The 15,344-nt window shown below is 35.5% G+C and overlaps 1 long non-coding RNA gene and 1 pseudogene across 1 annotated transcript in view; both read right to left on the bottom strand.

The window, feature by feature from the left end:
- LOC106628425 (uncharacterized) overlaps positions 1–15,344 on the bottom strand; it is a 32,937-nt gene that overhangs the window by 17,096 nt on the left and 497 nt on the right. The window lies entirely within an intron of this gene.
- Positions 1,626–15,279, bottom strand: LOC148184523 (uncharacterized; annotated as a pseudogene).

The following is a 15,344-nucleotide window of genomic DNA, read 5'->3' as shown; positions in this document are numbered from 1 at the left end:
TGTGCATGGATATTTTGCTTAGAGTTTAAGACATACTACTTCTGTTTTTCATGATCCTCAGAGGCTTACAGTAGTCTTACAGGTATAAGATTCCTTATTAATTTAGAAAATAATCACTTTTTATGGCTGTGCCTGCACCAAGTTTTCCCTTAATTTAAAATTAATGTATCTCACCTCAGAAAAAAGTAATTAACAGACAGTCCATCATCTTTTAGAACAGGTTATTTTCCTCGTACACAGTTAAATTACACAGTACCAAGTCATTCTTGTACCAGCTTACTAATTTAAAATATTTAAAGGACAGTAGAAGCCATTATTTCTTCCCCAACATCAATATAGTATTATTAAAAAAGAAAACCCTCAACAAGTTTGAAAATAAGCAAATTCTTATGCCAGTTCAAAATTTATTTTCCCTTTCCAATATTATTGCTCTTTCGTCTTTTGACAGTAACTACTGCTAAACTGAAGATACCGATTTTCCCTCAGGGCCAAGAAAAGCAATTGCAAGTTGCATGTCATTCCCATTTTCATTTTTTAAAATGTATATTTTAAAATATGTTCTATGCAGTAAGCAAAAAACACTGAGTAAGTGTGGTGGTGCATTCCCCCTGCTCCCTGCCCCTCGGGCTGCACTGTGATCTCAGAAATGCTCATTAGACCTCAGCCTTGACAAACAGCACCTGGACTAAGCTCTTGAACTTATTAGAAATACTGGCTGCTCCCAAGAACTTGTGCTATCTAGCACAAACCACTTTGGAAACTTATTTTGCTTGTCTGAATAACAACTTCAGTGGAACAACATTTTTGAAACTGAAGTTACTAACCTGAATGGTGGCCAATATTGAAGATTATTATGACTTCAGCCAATTCTCTTGTCACCCTAGAAACAGTGGTCCTAAGCAGACCTTTCCTTTAAGAAGGAATTTCTTCTCAGAACAGATTGTTAGACTGGAATTCACTGGAATGAACTATCCAGGGAGTTTGTGGAGTCACCATCCCTGAAGGTGTTAAAGAAACAATTGGATGTGGCACTAAGTGTCATAGGTCTATTAATAAGTTGGTGACCAGTAAGAGGTTGAAGTTGATGATCTTAGAGGTCTTCTGCAACCCCAGAACCAATTCTGAGCTCTTCTGGCCTGCAGTGGTCTGTGATCAGCAAATTCTTCTGATTGGACCACCTCTCACCAAGTTTGCTGAGTACTTGGAAGACCAGTGAAAAACGACAATGGATCCTGGACTAATAACCCCACTCCTCGAGGCTCAGCCTGCTGAGAAGATGCAAAAGTATCCAATGTGAGTATTTCCCTGACCTTGGGAGAAATTTTTCCTAAGTGATTACCTTGTACATACACCTTCAGTGTGCAAGTGTGAATAAGCTAAAGCAAATGTAATATGAACATTGCTCTAAGATTGTTAAGTGATTTAGGTTTGTAAGGAAGTTAGGCCTTTGTAAGGAAAGCAACTTCCTTTTTAAGGAAGTTAGGAGGCGAATTACTGTTGTGCTTACAGTAAATTATATAGAATCTTTTGATAGATTATTTAAATATCAATCACAGAATCACAGAATGACTAGGTTGGAAGAGACCTCCAAGATCATCGAGTCCAACCCAGCCCTAACACTTCAACTAGACCGTGGCTCCAAGTGCTACATCCAGTCTTCTAAACACATCCAGGGATGGTGACTCAACTATCCCCCCAGGCAAACCATTCCAGTACTTTATCACCCTTTCTGTAAAAAACTTTCCTAATATCCAACCCTTGGTGCAGCTTGAGGATGTGTCCTCTTGTTCTCTCAGTTGCTGCCTGGAGAAAGAGACCATCCCCCACCCGTCCACACCCACCTCTCAGGAAGTTGTAGAGAGTGATAAGGTCACCTCTGAGTCTCCTTTTCTCCAGGCTAAACAACCCCAGCTCCCTCAGTTGTTCCTCACAGGGTTTGTGTTCCAAGCCCCTCACCAGCCTCGTTGCTTCCTCTGGACGTGCTCAAGCGTCTCAACGTCCTTCCTGAACTGAGGGGCCAGAACTGGACACAGAACTCAAGGTGCAGCCTCAGCCATGCTAAGTACAGGGGGAGAATGACCTCCCTGCTCCTGCAGGCCATGCTATTTCTGATACAGGCCAGGATGCCCTTGGCCTTCTTGGCCACCAGAGCACACTGCTGTCTTATGTTCAGCCAGCTGTCACCAGTACCCACCCCCAGGTCCCTTTCCACCTAGGCACTGTCCAGCCGCGCCATCCCCAGACTACAGTGTTGCAGGGGGTTATTGTGGCCAAAATGAAGGACTCAGCATTTGAACTTTTTAAATGTAATCTTATTGGACTCTGCCCAAGCATCCAACCATTCTAGGTCTCTCTGCAGAGCCCTCCTACCTTCCAACAGATCGACACACACTCCCAGCTTAGTGTCAACTGCAAATTTACTAATGAAAGACTCAATACCCTCATTCATGTCATCAATAAAAATACTGAACAGAACTGGCCCCAGCACAGACCCCTGAGGAACACCACTTGTGACTGGCCGACAGCTGGATACAGCACTGTTCACCACCACTCTCTGGGCCCGATCTCCCCCAGCCAGTTCCTAACCCAGTAAAGAGTGCTTTTAGCAATTAAACGTGCTATTAAGTTTAAGTGCTGAAATTGACCTAAATTATTGGTCAAATCTGGGCCAAGTGGTCTAGTCCAAACCTGGTGACCCTACAGGACTGTCTCTCTTAATCATTTTTATCCTTCATCCTTTCCTATCCTTGCCCTTTTTCTATCCCCAGCCTACACGTAGATAATTTTTGGTTGGTTTTAGTTTTAGGTTGATTGATTTTAGGTTCTAGTCCATTTTTTCCTGTGCTTTAACCATCAAGTAGAATGAAACTTGCTGATGAACTTTGTTGCACCTTCACTTAAATATGAAACCTGCCTTGGCCACCACCTTTGCTAGTGATTCTTTGAGCAACATAAAACATTCATTTGCAACAGTAGACTAGTAATGGTGAGTATTTCCTCACAACACTAAGCTACAGATTCATAATGAGACATCTTAATATAAAAGATATAATACTATGTATGCATACATGAATAACATACGTCTACATAGACATAGATACACATAGACATAAAAATAGATATATTCACTAAAATTTATTCTGAAATATTGAAAACATTTACATATGTGATATATCAAGGTTAAAAAAAATACCACCATCATGAAAACATGCATGTGCCTTTATAATCACATCATCTGCTTCCAGAATGTATTGGTAGGTGTGCAAAAGAACTGATATTCTTGAAAAAAACCGGGGGTTTATGAACTTCCCATTACAGAAAAGTAAACAAAAAGCAACCAAGAAAACAATATACCAAAACAATGTAAAACCATATCTATTCATAATAATATTTAATTTATCACTTCATCTAAAAACATTCAAAGGAAATTAAGAAACTTATGTATATACAAAAAGTAATTTACCAGCAAAAGCATAGGTAAAATTTTAAAGACTGTATAAGGTAAAAAATACCCTTTCAGACTGACCAAAATAGGATCAAAGTGAGAAATAGATAATACACAAAAAGTGACAGGAGAGGACTAGATGGATGATTGTCTTAATAGTTTAACATCTTCTATGAAAACAACTTACAATCTAAATTGAATTAAAGAAAAAGATGGTAACACCATATCCACTTCTAATGCTGCGAAATAATTCAGTTGCAAGGGGCTGGAACTAAATGGTCTTTAAGGTCCCTTCCATCCTAAACCATTCTATGGAGCTATGAAATTGTAACAAACATATTAAACAACTAAAAGGTTGATGGGCAAGATCAACAAAGCAGCACAGTTTAGGCAACAACAAATATATGGTCTCTGCTACAACGCTAGTTTAAGATGTTGTGATTTTGGAGATTATCCCTCAGTTAAAAAACAGACTACACCCTATTTTTTTGGGACAATAAAATAAATGGATAGCTCACTATCCAGCTGTGCATAGCACACTGAGAATTAGTCCCAAGTTACATCAACTAACGAGCTGCTATCAAATAAAACATGCTAAAAGTCAAATGCTAAACTAAGAAAGAAACAACAAATTAGAAAATATGGCTTAACCTTCACCTCACACATGTTCTCAGGCACCAGCATATTCTGTATTTAACTCCTATCATAAATGGATTTCTGAGTCATGACAACGCAATAAACAGTAATTACTAGCAATAACTATAAATTACAATGTATAATTTTCTACATCATTTAAACATATAATCTGCCTATACAAGCAATGAAAGTACCACACCTGTCAGAAATGAGATCCAGCATATTGATCACAATGTCAAGTCAGACTGGTTCCTAGTTCCTAGCAGCTGTCATTTTATTGCAAGGACTACTGTTTTGTGTAACAGCATTTTATCTTATTTTCTTTTAAAAAAGTGCATGAAATGGATTAAATAATGAGCAAGCAAGAAAAAATCCCCATAATCCAAAAAGACAGAATTTCATATTATACCCAATTTTAAATTGTAAATAAAAAACTACTAAGCAGTATAAGAACAGAAATAAAACTGTTCACATATATGAAAAAAATTTCCCAAGTTTACAACTTGATAGAAAGCAAACCTTCACATTCAGTGTTACCGTACTGTAGGCAAAATATTAGAAGAAAAAATAAATGCTTTTAAGTAGATAACACTGTTTCTCAACAATCAATTACTATATATCTGTTCTGCACAAGTGCCCTGACAGTATAAACAAGTATATTACTGAAGTATGAAGAACAAGGTCACTTTAAGCCTCTGTGTCACTGGGATATGGATACGGTATATATGGTCATTTTTCCATTAAACTAATCCATCATGAAATCCTTTTTTAGATTTTTAGGTTACTGAAATTTTAAGGATTGAGCAAGGAAATATATCAACGTTCTCCAGTTAAACAAATAGAACTCACTTCATTTAATTCTCTTTTCTTTCTCAAAACACTTTATTTTTTTATTTCTTATGAATGGACTCTGAACTAGAAGTCCTGTGCTTCATCTATTTTATTGTTTTACTGATTTTTCTTTTTCCACACAGCTTCACATCTAAGATTCTAGAAAAAAATGGTGATTTTCTAGATTTTTTTTTTTCCCCCGAAGAGACTTAATCAGAACCTTTTTCTCCAATCTGATGTTCAGGGTCACTAGCCATTGATGACATTCTCTGGGAAAGTGGCATTCCTTTTCTGTGAGGCACGTCCTATCCAGAAAAACTGCTTTAATGAGAATTGCTTCATTATTGGTTGTGTAATCTCTATCCTGAACTTGATTATTAATGATTTTATCTTACTGCTTTACATACTTGCTGGCTTGAAGGTCTTTAAATGTTTCCAAGCTTTCAATGTGCCAGCAGTCCAGAATGCATGTGTTTCATATTACATAACGAAAGTGCTTATCATACATCAGTCGTTTTTGACTGTGATAAATTTGGGTCCACTAAGCAGTTTGCAAATTTCTGTTTATCTTAACAGAATTGTAACTGTGATATACCTGCATTTTTAAGCTGTCAGTAATGACAATGCTCCACCAAATCATAAGCATGGAATTTTTGGACCTTAGGTTTAACTTCTTTGATCACCAAATTAAGCATTACACATGATTTTTTCGTTGTAAATATTTTTTTTTCTGGCTTTTGTAGATCAGCAGATTGTTAAGGAGCTAGTGATAGGATTTGCTGGACTCTGTAATTGTAGGGCAGAGGTATCCTATATATTCAGATAAGATTTTTACTAACATTGCCATGATCTGATGTAGAACTGGTACATCACACAATCATCAGGGTTGGAAGAGACCTTCAAGACCATCCAGTCCAACTGTCAACAGAGCGTCACCATTATCACCCCAAGTGCCATATCCAGGCACCTCTGATATGAAACTTGTGGAAAATGAATTAGTTTTACAGTCTGATTAACTTATGTAAGAGTTTTTGGTCTTCTAGTATCTCTGAGATATGAAACACATGTGAAAAGAAATCTCAGCTGAGTAAAGCAGAAAAAAAAAAGTCTTCTCTTCAGTGAGGAAATAGACAACTTCGGAAGACTAGGGATAACAGAAAGAAATGTGAAGGACAATATGCATGTCTTGCATAAGTGAAAACAAAAGCTGGTAGAAATAAAGCTAGCATGCTTCCTGGATACTTGCAAGCTCAATGAACAGTTGACAGTAAAAATTATAATAGTATTAGCTGAGTAGGGAGAAGGAAGACAGGATCATAACAGAAAGCAGAGGCCAGAGAAATATTAAGAACAGCCAGCTAGGGTCTAAAATGGAACTTCTGTAAGAATGACAGTGGGTTTTCTACTATTTTTTGTGTTTAGCAGTTTCGCTCTTTCACTGCACAGGGTTTGAATTAATACTCTGTTTGTTTTGAAACACTATTCCAGAGAATTATGATTACAACTACAGCATTAAAAATGCAAACGAATGTTGCTGAAGGACACAAAATGATTCACGTGAACCCTTCTCAGTGTTAGGACAGGAAAAAGAAGAACTTTGTTCTCTGACTCCAGTATTTATAGATTCTTGACAATGACCAGGGATTGGGTAATTAAGTTACCGCTTTCCCAAGCACACTGGTCATGTGAAACGTCCATCAAAAGATGTTTCTTAGAAGGAATGTGTAAACAACTTATGTTTATAGAACTTTCATGGGAAAGTAACTAAAACTAAGAAAACATTATCAGAAGGCTTTAGGTTTCAGGGCAACAAAGGGACTCTATGTGGAATGCACACTACACCTAATTATCTAAAACATAAGGATAAATAAAGCTTGCAAAAGGAATAGTATAGCCTAGTATCTAGAGTTGTCTTAAAAACTTCTTGACCCATACAAATACAATTCATGGAAAAGAAGAAATTAAATAATTTAGATTTTTGCTCTATCTCAATTTCTCCCTTTTATTGCTTTATGCTTGTCTTGGTATGCAACCCAAGACATACTTCAACTCTGAAAATGAGCTTAGAAACTGAGACTAGTCTTTCAACTACATGAAAATAGTTCCAGAGTCCAACAAGACACCAGCTGGACAGGGTCAGCATCACAGAGGATGAAGAGAACAACTGTAACCTTCTCATCAGCAGAATTGGGATGCTGCAGTGTCTTATTATAGGATTAACTTTCAAAAAGTGTAAAATATGGTTCACCATTCCAAGTCAGAATAAATTTCTAAATGGCATGCTTAAAGGTTATGGCCACTACACCTTAGCCCAGACTGTTACAAAGTGAGTGGACAAGAGAACTCTCAACAGATCAACAGAATTCTGTAAGAATTTTTCCTAAGCATTATCATTCATCTTATGTCTCTATCATACGTATTTTACTGATTATGACTGGTTTTGGATTAAAACTAAAAGGTTCCTCCAAACTGTTTTCTCTTTTATGTAACATAAATATCTCCAAATATCCCTTCCTAAACCAAGCTGTAATTACAATTAACTAACTCCTTATACAGATGTGACATCTCCATTATTTAGTAATTACATCATTTATTCTTCCATTATTTGTCCTGAATTTCCTGCAGTTTATCACCTTGCAAAACATGCAGTTTTTTCTGCCTGTTAAATTCCACATTACAATTCACGGCATCATAAACCATGGCTGAACCACACCTGCATACTTTGAACAGTCTAAGGGATCCTCCCTGAAAACGAATTATCAACAACAAAGTCTTCCTCACTGATGGGGATATGTTAAAGAAAACAAATGCTATAAAGATGAATGGAAAAAACTAACCATATTTAAAAGTTTCTGTTGTGTAATTCAGACATAGAGTATAATAAATTACAGGGTTCAACAAAACAAGAAGTTATAATTACTGAAAAACTATACTCTTGGGAGATGCTGTTCTACATGTTGATGTTACACACAGGATTGAAGTACCTACTTTAATCTTACTAAAAAGTCTGGAAGTAGTAGCTCATTAAAACAGAAGTGAAGGGGACAATAGAAACAAATCATCTAAGTGTCAAAAACTCTCATGAGGAAAGCAATGTTACCTCCCCTGTTTCAAGAGGAATAAGCTAGAGATATTAAATAAAAATGCTATAGTTAGTTGTCTTCCTCTTGCACAAACAAATCCAAACAATACATAGAACTGGACAACAACAAAGAAGAGAATAGAGTATTTCAGTTAGAAGTGATCCAGAAAATGTTTAAAGAAGTTGTATTTTTCTAGTTATTTAAATTTCAACAATATCATGATGAAAGAAAAATATCATTAAACATTAAAACTGTGAATCACATGTGAAATTCAGGGGAAAAGTTAATTATTTTATTTTCTATTGTAATAAGTAATTTTATGGGAAAGAAACTACACTGCAGCAGTAAGAAATCAATTACTATTTTTTATTTATCATTTGAAACACTGAACACTGTGTTTGCAAAAGAGCTTTCAAAATCACTATGTTTTCAGAAAATCTTTTAAAAGCATGTACATATGTGCTTGCACACCCATATACAATTTATACCTAATTTTTGTTCATTTATTTGAATTTTAGTTATATTTGACATTCTATATCTGGTTCTTCTCTTATCATGGAACCCAAACTGTTAAACACACTCATTAAAAAGGATTGTTGAACAGAGGTTCCCTAGGCAGCTAATTACAAGCAGCAGCTGTGTAGCTCCATAAACAGAATTACATGCATCTTATGTTCCATGCCTCATATTATGCAGTGTACTACTAAATTTTATTTACATAACCTATACACAAATATGGGACTAATTTGACTCTCTATTAGCTGTAAAATCTGTCAGATACACTTATTTCTTGTTTCAAACTTAGAACCATTTTCCTGTGCTTTACCTGGCCCATTTAATCAACACCACACATTATTCTATTAAAAATTCAAACCAAATCACAGAATTTAATTGATTTAAAGTAAGTTTAGTTGTGCTTGCCTTTTATAGCTTTGCTCCTTTTCTTATTCCAAATACAATGATAATGCATTATATGCTCACAGAAAACAAAAATGTACACATAAATCTTGGAAAGACATATTTCTCAAAGTGGAGGACCAGGGCTATTCTGTTCCAGTAAGATTCTTCTGATTTGTGCAGCATGTATTGATCATGTCTCTGCAGCAGGTATCAGCTTTAATGAAAGAAATTTATGCTGCTATCCAGCATTTTGGTAAACTGACCAAAAGACAGATTAAATTGACTTCACTTACACATCTTATTAATTACCATGCAAGAGAATTCTTGCCACAGATAATGTAAAAAATCTAATTTTTAAAATGGAAAGGAAAGAAAAAATTATTAAACTGTTATGAGCAGCAAGAATTCTACTCAAGGCTATATTTTCCTAAATTTAAAATCCTCCATTGTTCAACAGAATTACAAAGAAAGAAGAAATTCTACTAGTAACTCATTAGTGTTTGTATTAGAGAATGTCTAATACCAGTAGGCACCCACTATTTTAACTGCAGCTGAAACAGCTGTTTTGAATAGTGCAGCCTGAGCATCTGTATCAGTTATTGCCAAAGAGATGCAACAGTAATGTGTATATGTGTATATGTGTATATGTGTATATGTGTATATGTGTATATGTGTATATGTGTATATGTGTATATGTGTATATGTGTATATGTGTATATGTGTATATGTGTATATGTGTATATGTGTATATGTGTATATGTGTATATGTGTATATGTGTATATGTGTATATGTGCAACAGATGCAAGAGGAATAAAACCACCTTTGCTATCAATAACTACCACTGAAAAGAACAAAGAGTCACCTCTTTACGGACAATGAATAAGGGTCTACCTGAGTATATGCCCAGATTAAGGATACTTCAAATTCGGTAAGCTTTCCAGAACAGGCGGGAAGAAAAGAGTTCATTCTGACTATTGTTAATGATTCATTCTGACATATGCTGCTCCTCTCCTGCTTAAAAACCTTGTAATTGATATCATTTCTTTGGCAGCACTCATTCTGCATAAAAAGACAAACAGACTGACAACTAGCTGATCCTGAGGTGAAAAAAACAGCTTCTGAAACTCAAGGGCAAACCAAGATGTGCTAGACTTTGAATATAAACAGTGTACAATGACTTACAACTTACAGCTTATGTTCAGAATTATGCACAACCTACATATGAACATGGGCATAATGACACAGATTTGAAGGTACATGATCAATGGTTTTCTAAGGTATTTAGCAAACATAATCTTGCCAGTCATAAGTTTTTTTTAGAGCTGGTGTATTCACCATCTGCTTTTGTGTATGCTTGACAGCCCAAACATGATTTTCTTAGGTTTTTATTTCAAATCTCATTCATACAACATTTCTCTGGGATGAAGAAGAACATCTATCATCCCTCAGGGGAAAGAATTTCAAAACCGTAATCTGCAAAGACTGATGTCAGACATCTGTCCAGATGGCAGGGACCAAGAGCTTACAAAGTACCTGCAGGAAAGGTACTGAAGCTGTTTTGATTCTACCACATTCCACGTGACTCAAATGAACAAAAGGGATAAATTTTTGCCATTGAACCTAAAGAACAATTCTAACAGTTTCTACCATCACTCTGGAGAATGAAAAGAGAATGGTTAATGTTGTTCCTTTAGAAATCTGACACAAAACATAATTCAGAATGTGTGTAAATTACTTTCAAAAAAAATTGCATATATAATCCTTGGCAGGACAGAAGGGTTGGGGCAGTAGATGAAAAGGAGAAGAAAGACACATCATCAGATGTGAAGACTCAAGGAATATATGTGTAAAAATAATTCTGATTGCAGGAGAGAATAAGAATCAACAGAGCCAAAAGAGCTGGAAACAGGAATGAGTAAGACAGCTGGAGAAAATCAGAGGCAGAGTAGCACACTGTTTTAGTGTGTTTTTACTACTGATTTAATCAGAGAATTTTCTACACTGTTTCATGATTTGAAGTGATCCATCAGTAACAGAAAGGCAGTCAATACCTCCCCACACAAGTTGCTAAATTTCTGTAACTTGTTTAAAATGCTTATCTGTGCCACACTGCAAAACACAAGCAATTGGATGGCTTCTTTTTCATCGTTCACTAGGGACTGTGCTCAGACATTCTATATTAAATTAAACTTTTTTATAGAATTTCACTTATTTTAAGGCAGGCTGTTTATTCCTGTTTAATTCTTCTAGTCAGAGAAACTGCTTATGAATAATTCAAAGTTTTGTTAAAATTGTATTTCTATAGCCATTAAGCAGAAGCACAATACTATCCCTGTCATTATCAGCAACTCCTACACTCAAGAAGAAAAAAAACCTCTATTGGATCAAAAAGAAAAGAAAACATCTATTGGAATCAGCCTGAGAGCAAAATTATACTGGCATAAGAGGAGAGAAAAGAGCAACTTGAAAAATAGATCATTATTGTAGAAATGAAGTTATATTCTGTGTACTAGCATTATCGTGCCATGATGTATCATTTATTTTTTATTAAAAGAAGCAACTGGCCATTTTAGCCTAGAACTTCTCCTTTGTCTAGCTACATCAAAATAAATCACTTCAACTATTTACATCATCAGATTTACCCTAATTAGCTAAGTACTGTGTATTAAAGAACAATGTTGAAAACCTGATGTTTTACCAGGAATGCTTCCAATGTGGAGGATGCTTGACCGATGTTCCCTTTCAACATAACAAGAAAGAACTATCCAAGGCTTTTAAGTGCTGGCATTTGTTCTTAGAATGCTAGCCAAATTCCAGATCACTTGGTTACATTATGCTTACTTGAATTCCTTCTCTATGCCAAAACCAGACACACTATTTGTATTTTTATACTCTAAATACATAACTGAATTGTTAGTACACAAAAGCAATACTATTTCTGAAAGAAAAAGCTGTTGCATTTCAGTAATCTCCAAGTGGATTCTAGTTACATTACACACATTCTTTAATAATGCTAGACAAAAAACCACAGTAAAAGGACAAATGTGCACAGTTAATAAGCATTTATTGAATAACAAAGATAAAATAATAGCTGATGAGGCTTTGAGTGTACTCTAAGTACTACTCAAAATACTTCAGACCATGGTTTATGAAGTAACCCATCCATAAAGTTATATACTTATAATTTGTAGCTGCCTAGAAAAATCTGATTTATTAACTGGATTTTTATCTTGCAGAAACACTATGCCAGAAAATGAATTAAATTGTGCATGACAAAAATGAACCATCTGAACTTTACTTACTACTTTTCTGCCTTCTTTTTTCTTAAAAAAAAGCCAGCTGGAGAGAGCTTCCGTTCATCTACACCAGGCACACAACTTTTATACATAAAAGAATGTCTACAAGAAAAATGTTCACATAATTTTAATTCTGACTGTACTGTGACACGGACATGAGTAGATATGTTTAATTACTGGGGTTGACTAAAACCATCTTCTGACAGTATGTTTTACATACAATTTCCTAAGACAGAGATATAGTGACTCAGAATTTCAAGACTGTTACTTAAGCCATAGAACTAAAGTAATTTGTTTTGCCTTGATCCTCTTTGTTCCATTCCTAATGGAACTCTCTTCTTGGCTAGCTACCTGTACCAGTCACATTCCTCAATGAATCTTTGTTCAATTCCAGTCTGTAATCATCAACCTCTTTTTATCCCTTGTCTACTGCTTTCCCAACAAAACACCTATTATCCCACTACGGAAGTGCATAATCCTCAACCCAAAACACTGAACATTCTGATAGAAAAAAATAACCATAAAGGAAAGAAAGTGGTGATAAACCCAAAAATAAACTGTTAAGAAGGAGATGCTTAGAAATGGGTGATGTAATTCAGTGAAACCACAGCAACATCCCCAAAATAAAAACATCCTTAATTCCTCACTTCTTTGTTTTGCACACTTGTTTAAAGCTGTATCGACATGCCAGTCTCTATTTCTCCTGTAATTTACTATGTCCTTAAGACATGTATGTACTCATTATTCAGAGAGGTTCTAATGAGCTTACTACATCCTTTCATTTTGCTTATGTGAATTTTTAATCTTTTAATTTTTAAGGCAGTTTGGTTCTTTCTTTCCATCATTTACACTCATCTTTTATTGTTCTGATGCTGCATTTTACTGTTTTGGTACTTGAAATGGTTAGGAAGCACTGTCTACCTTAAAGCTGTAAAATATCTCCAAAAACTTTCAATCAGTCAGTAGTGGCATTTTAAAAAACAACCAAAGTAACAAACAAGAACCAAATCAAACTCCCATCTGCCTTAGTAAGTCTCTTAAGTAGTCTCACAAATTAAGCCAACTGGCATCAATATTTGAAATGTTATTCCATATCATATTCCTCTCTCTGTAATAGTAGATTGTAATTCCTGCCGATCACATTACATTGGAGATAACGAATTCTTTCTTGAAGCTGAAAAATCCTTTAGTTCTTGATCTAAATGTGCAATTGCTATAACTGAACTAAAAGAAACCATATTGTCTCAGATAACAGCCAGCAAGTTCCTTGGTTATCAGTACGAAAAAGAATCACAACAGTCAGCCACAGAACTCCACTATTTCCTCACGCTGGAAGTACTTAGACCTGTCTCTTAAAAGTGTCAGAACTTCTCTGCACGTCTCTTGCCTTAATCTTGCCCAGCAATTTACTGAAATTTACTCAAACTGAGCCTACACACTAATAATTCATTTTGCAGTACAGAAAACAATGCACCCAATCACAATATTTTCCTGCACACAGCACACCTGCAACTTTCCAAATCTCCTTATATATTCTTGTCAGTACTGAACACACTTTTTAAGCATAAAGAGATTATTTAACCAGTACATGCAGATCTTGCATATGTACTGTATGTAGCCTTATTAGTATTGCCAAATGTTAGTTCTGCAACTACTTGAAGTGGAGGAATTTGGTACAGCAGACTCACCCTAGTGCTCTTCATGCAGATAATAAAAAGATGAGAATATACCATAGGAACCACATTTCTCCAGAGACACAACCTCCCAACCAAGACTGAGAGAAAATAAAGATAGGCAGCAAATGATAATATAGAACGCACCTATTATACAATTATTGGAAGCAAGATAGCACTTGAAGCATCAGTTCAACCTGAAAGTCACATGCCTAAAGTTCCTGTTTAAAAATAACAGCACAGCTAGAGAGCTGAAAAAAAACCAAACCAAGAGCAGAGAATGCAATCTCAAAATACACAAAACAATGCAAGTTTTTGCATAATGAAGGGTAATCTAATTTTTTCACACAAAGCCAGGTTGAGTTATGGAACTCCTTACTACAAACCACTGTCAATATTAAACATTACAGCAATTCAGAACTGTCTGCATGTATTAATGAAAGGAAAAGTTAATTTTACTAGCTTATGTCAATACATAAAGTCCTTCACCATATTCTGTGGCGGCAGGGGGAATGTTCTGTACGGCAATGGAGCACATGCTAACAGGACAAGCTTCCACGTACTGTTCTAGGGGCCAGTAGGGGACATGGAGCTCGGAAAAGCATCAAGCAACCACCTGTGGAAATATGTGGTAAGCACAAACCTCAAGATCATGACTTTTTGTTTAGAGCTTAAACCTTTTCTGTCCTCAGTACAGACATGAGGACCCAAAAGAGAGTGTATGTGAAGAGCAAATAAATTCAAAACTAAATTTTAAAGAGGACATGATCATTTGATCATTGTAAGAAGGGATATTAGCTCAGGTGGTTAGAGAATAGTGCTAATAATGCCAAGGTTGCAGATTCAAACCCAGTATTTCTATTTTCTGAAGAGCTGGACTTGATGATCCTTATGGATCCAGCTTTCAACACAGACTATTCTGTAATTCTGTGAGTCAAATAACATGAAGTAAAACGAATAATAAACTGAGAGGGAAGAGTGAAAAGAAGCCCTAGGATAAGTGGAGGCTATTTAGCCTCTTTGTAACTTCCCAGGAAAGAAAAAAACTAGCAAATAATATAAACCATAACATTACAAGTAAAAAAAAAAAAAAAGTATATATATATATATATATAAAACTCCTGAACCCAGGCACTCTTTAATTACTCTGTATCAGCTTACTGCTATTACTGTTGGCACAGCTTCACTCTAAATGCAATTTAATTCGAGAATTCAGGTACTGCTTCATTTGACTTTTCTTAATCTTAGTTGTATTAAATTGCAGTAATTCCTTCTAATTAATCCCCCTTTCAATTTATTATCTTGAACATTTAGAAGTATTTTCATTGTCCTTTCATAATAAACGTTACTGATACTCACCTTTAAAACTGGATTTTGCCATTTTATTCTTCATGCATACCACTGTTGTGTCCATGTTATTCAAAACTAATGTCCAAAAAAAGCTACAGGCTTGGTTACATAATTTTTTGTTCTTCATAT

Source organism: Pseudopodoces humilis, chromosome 4 (genome assembly GCF_049639895.1).
Source record: "Pseudopodoces humilis isolate 2021_Gansu_Grassland_sample_001 chromosome 4, ASM4963989v1, whole genome shotgun sequence".
NCBI lineage: Eukaryota > Metazoa > Chordata > Aves > Passeriformes > Paridae > Pseudopodoces > Pseudopodoces humilis.
The sequence above is the reverse complement of the archived record's forward strand: the minus strand, read 5'-3'. Positions and strand labels throughout refer to the sequence as shown.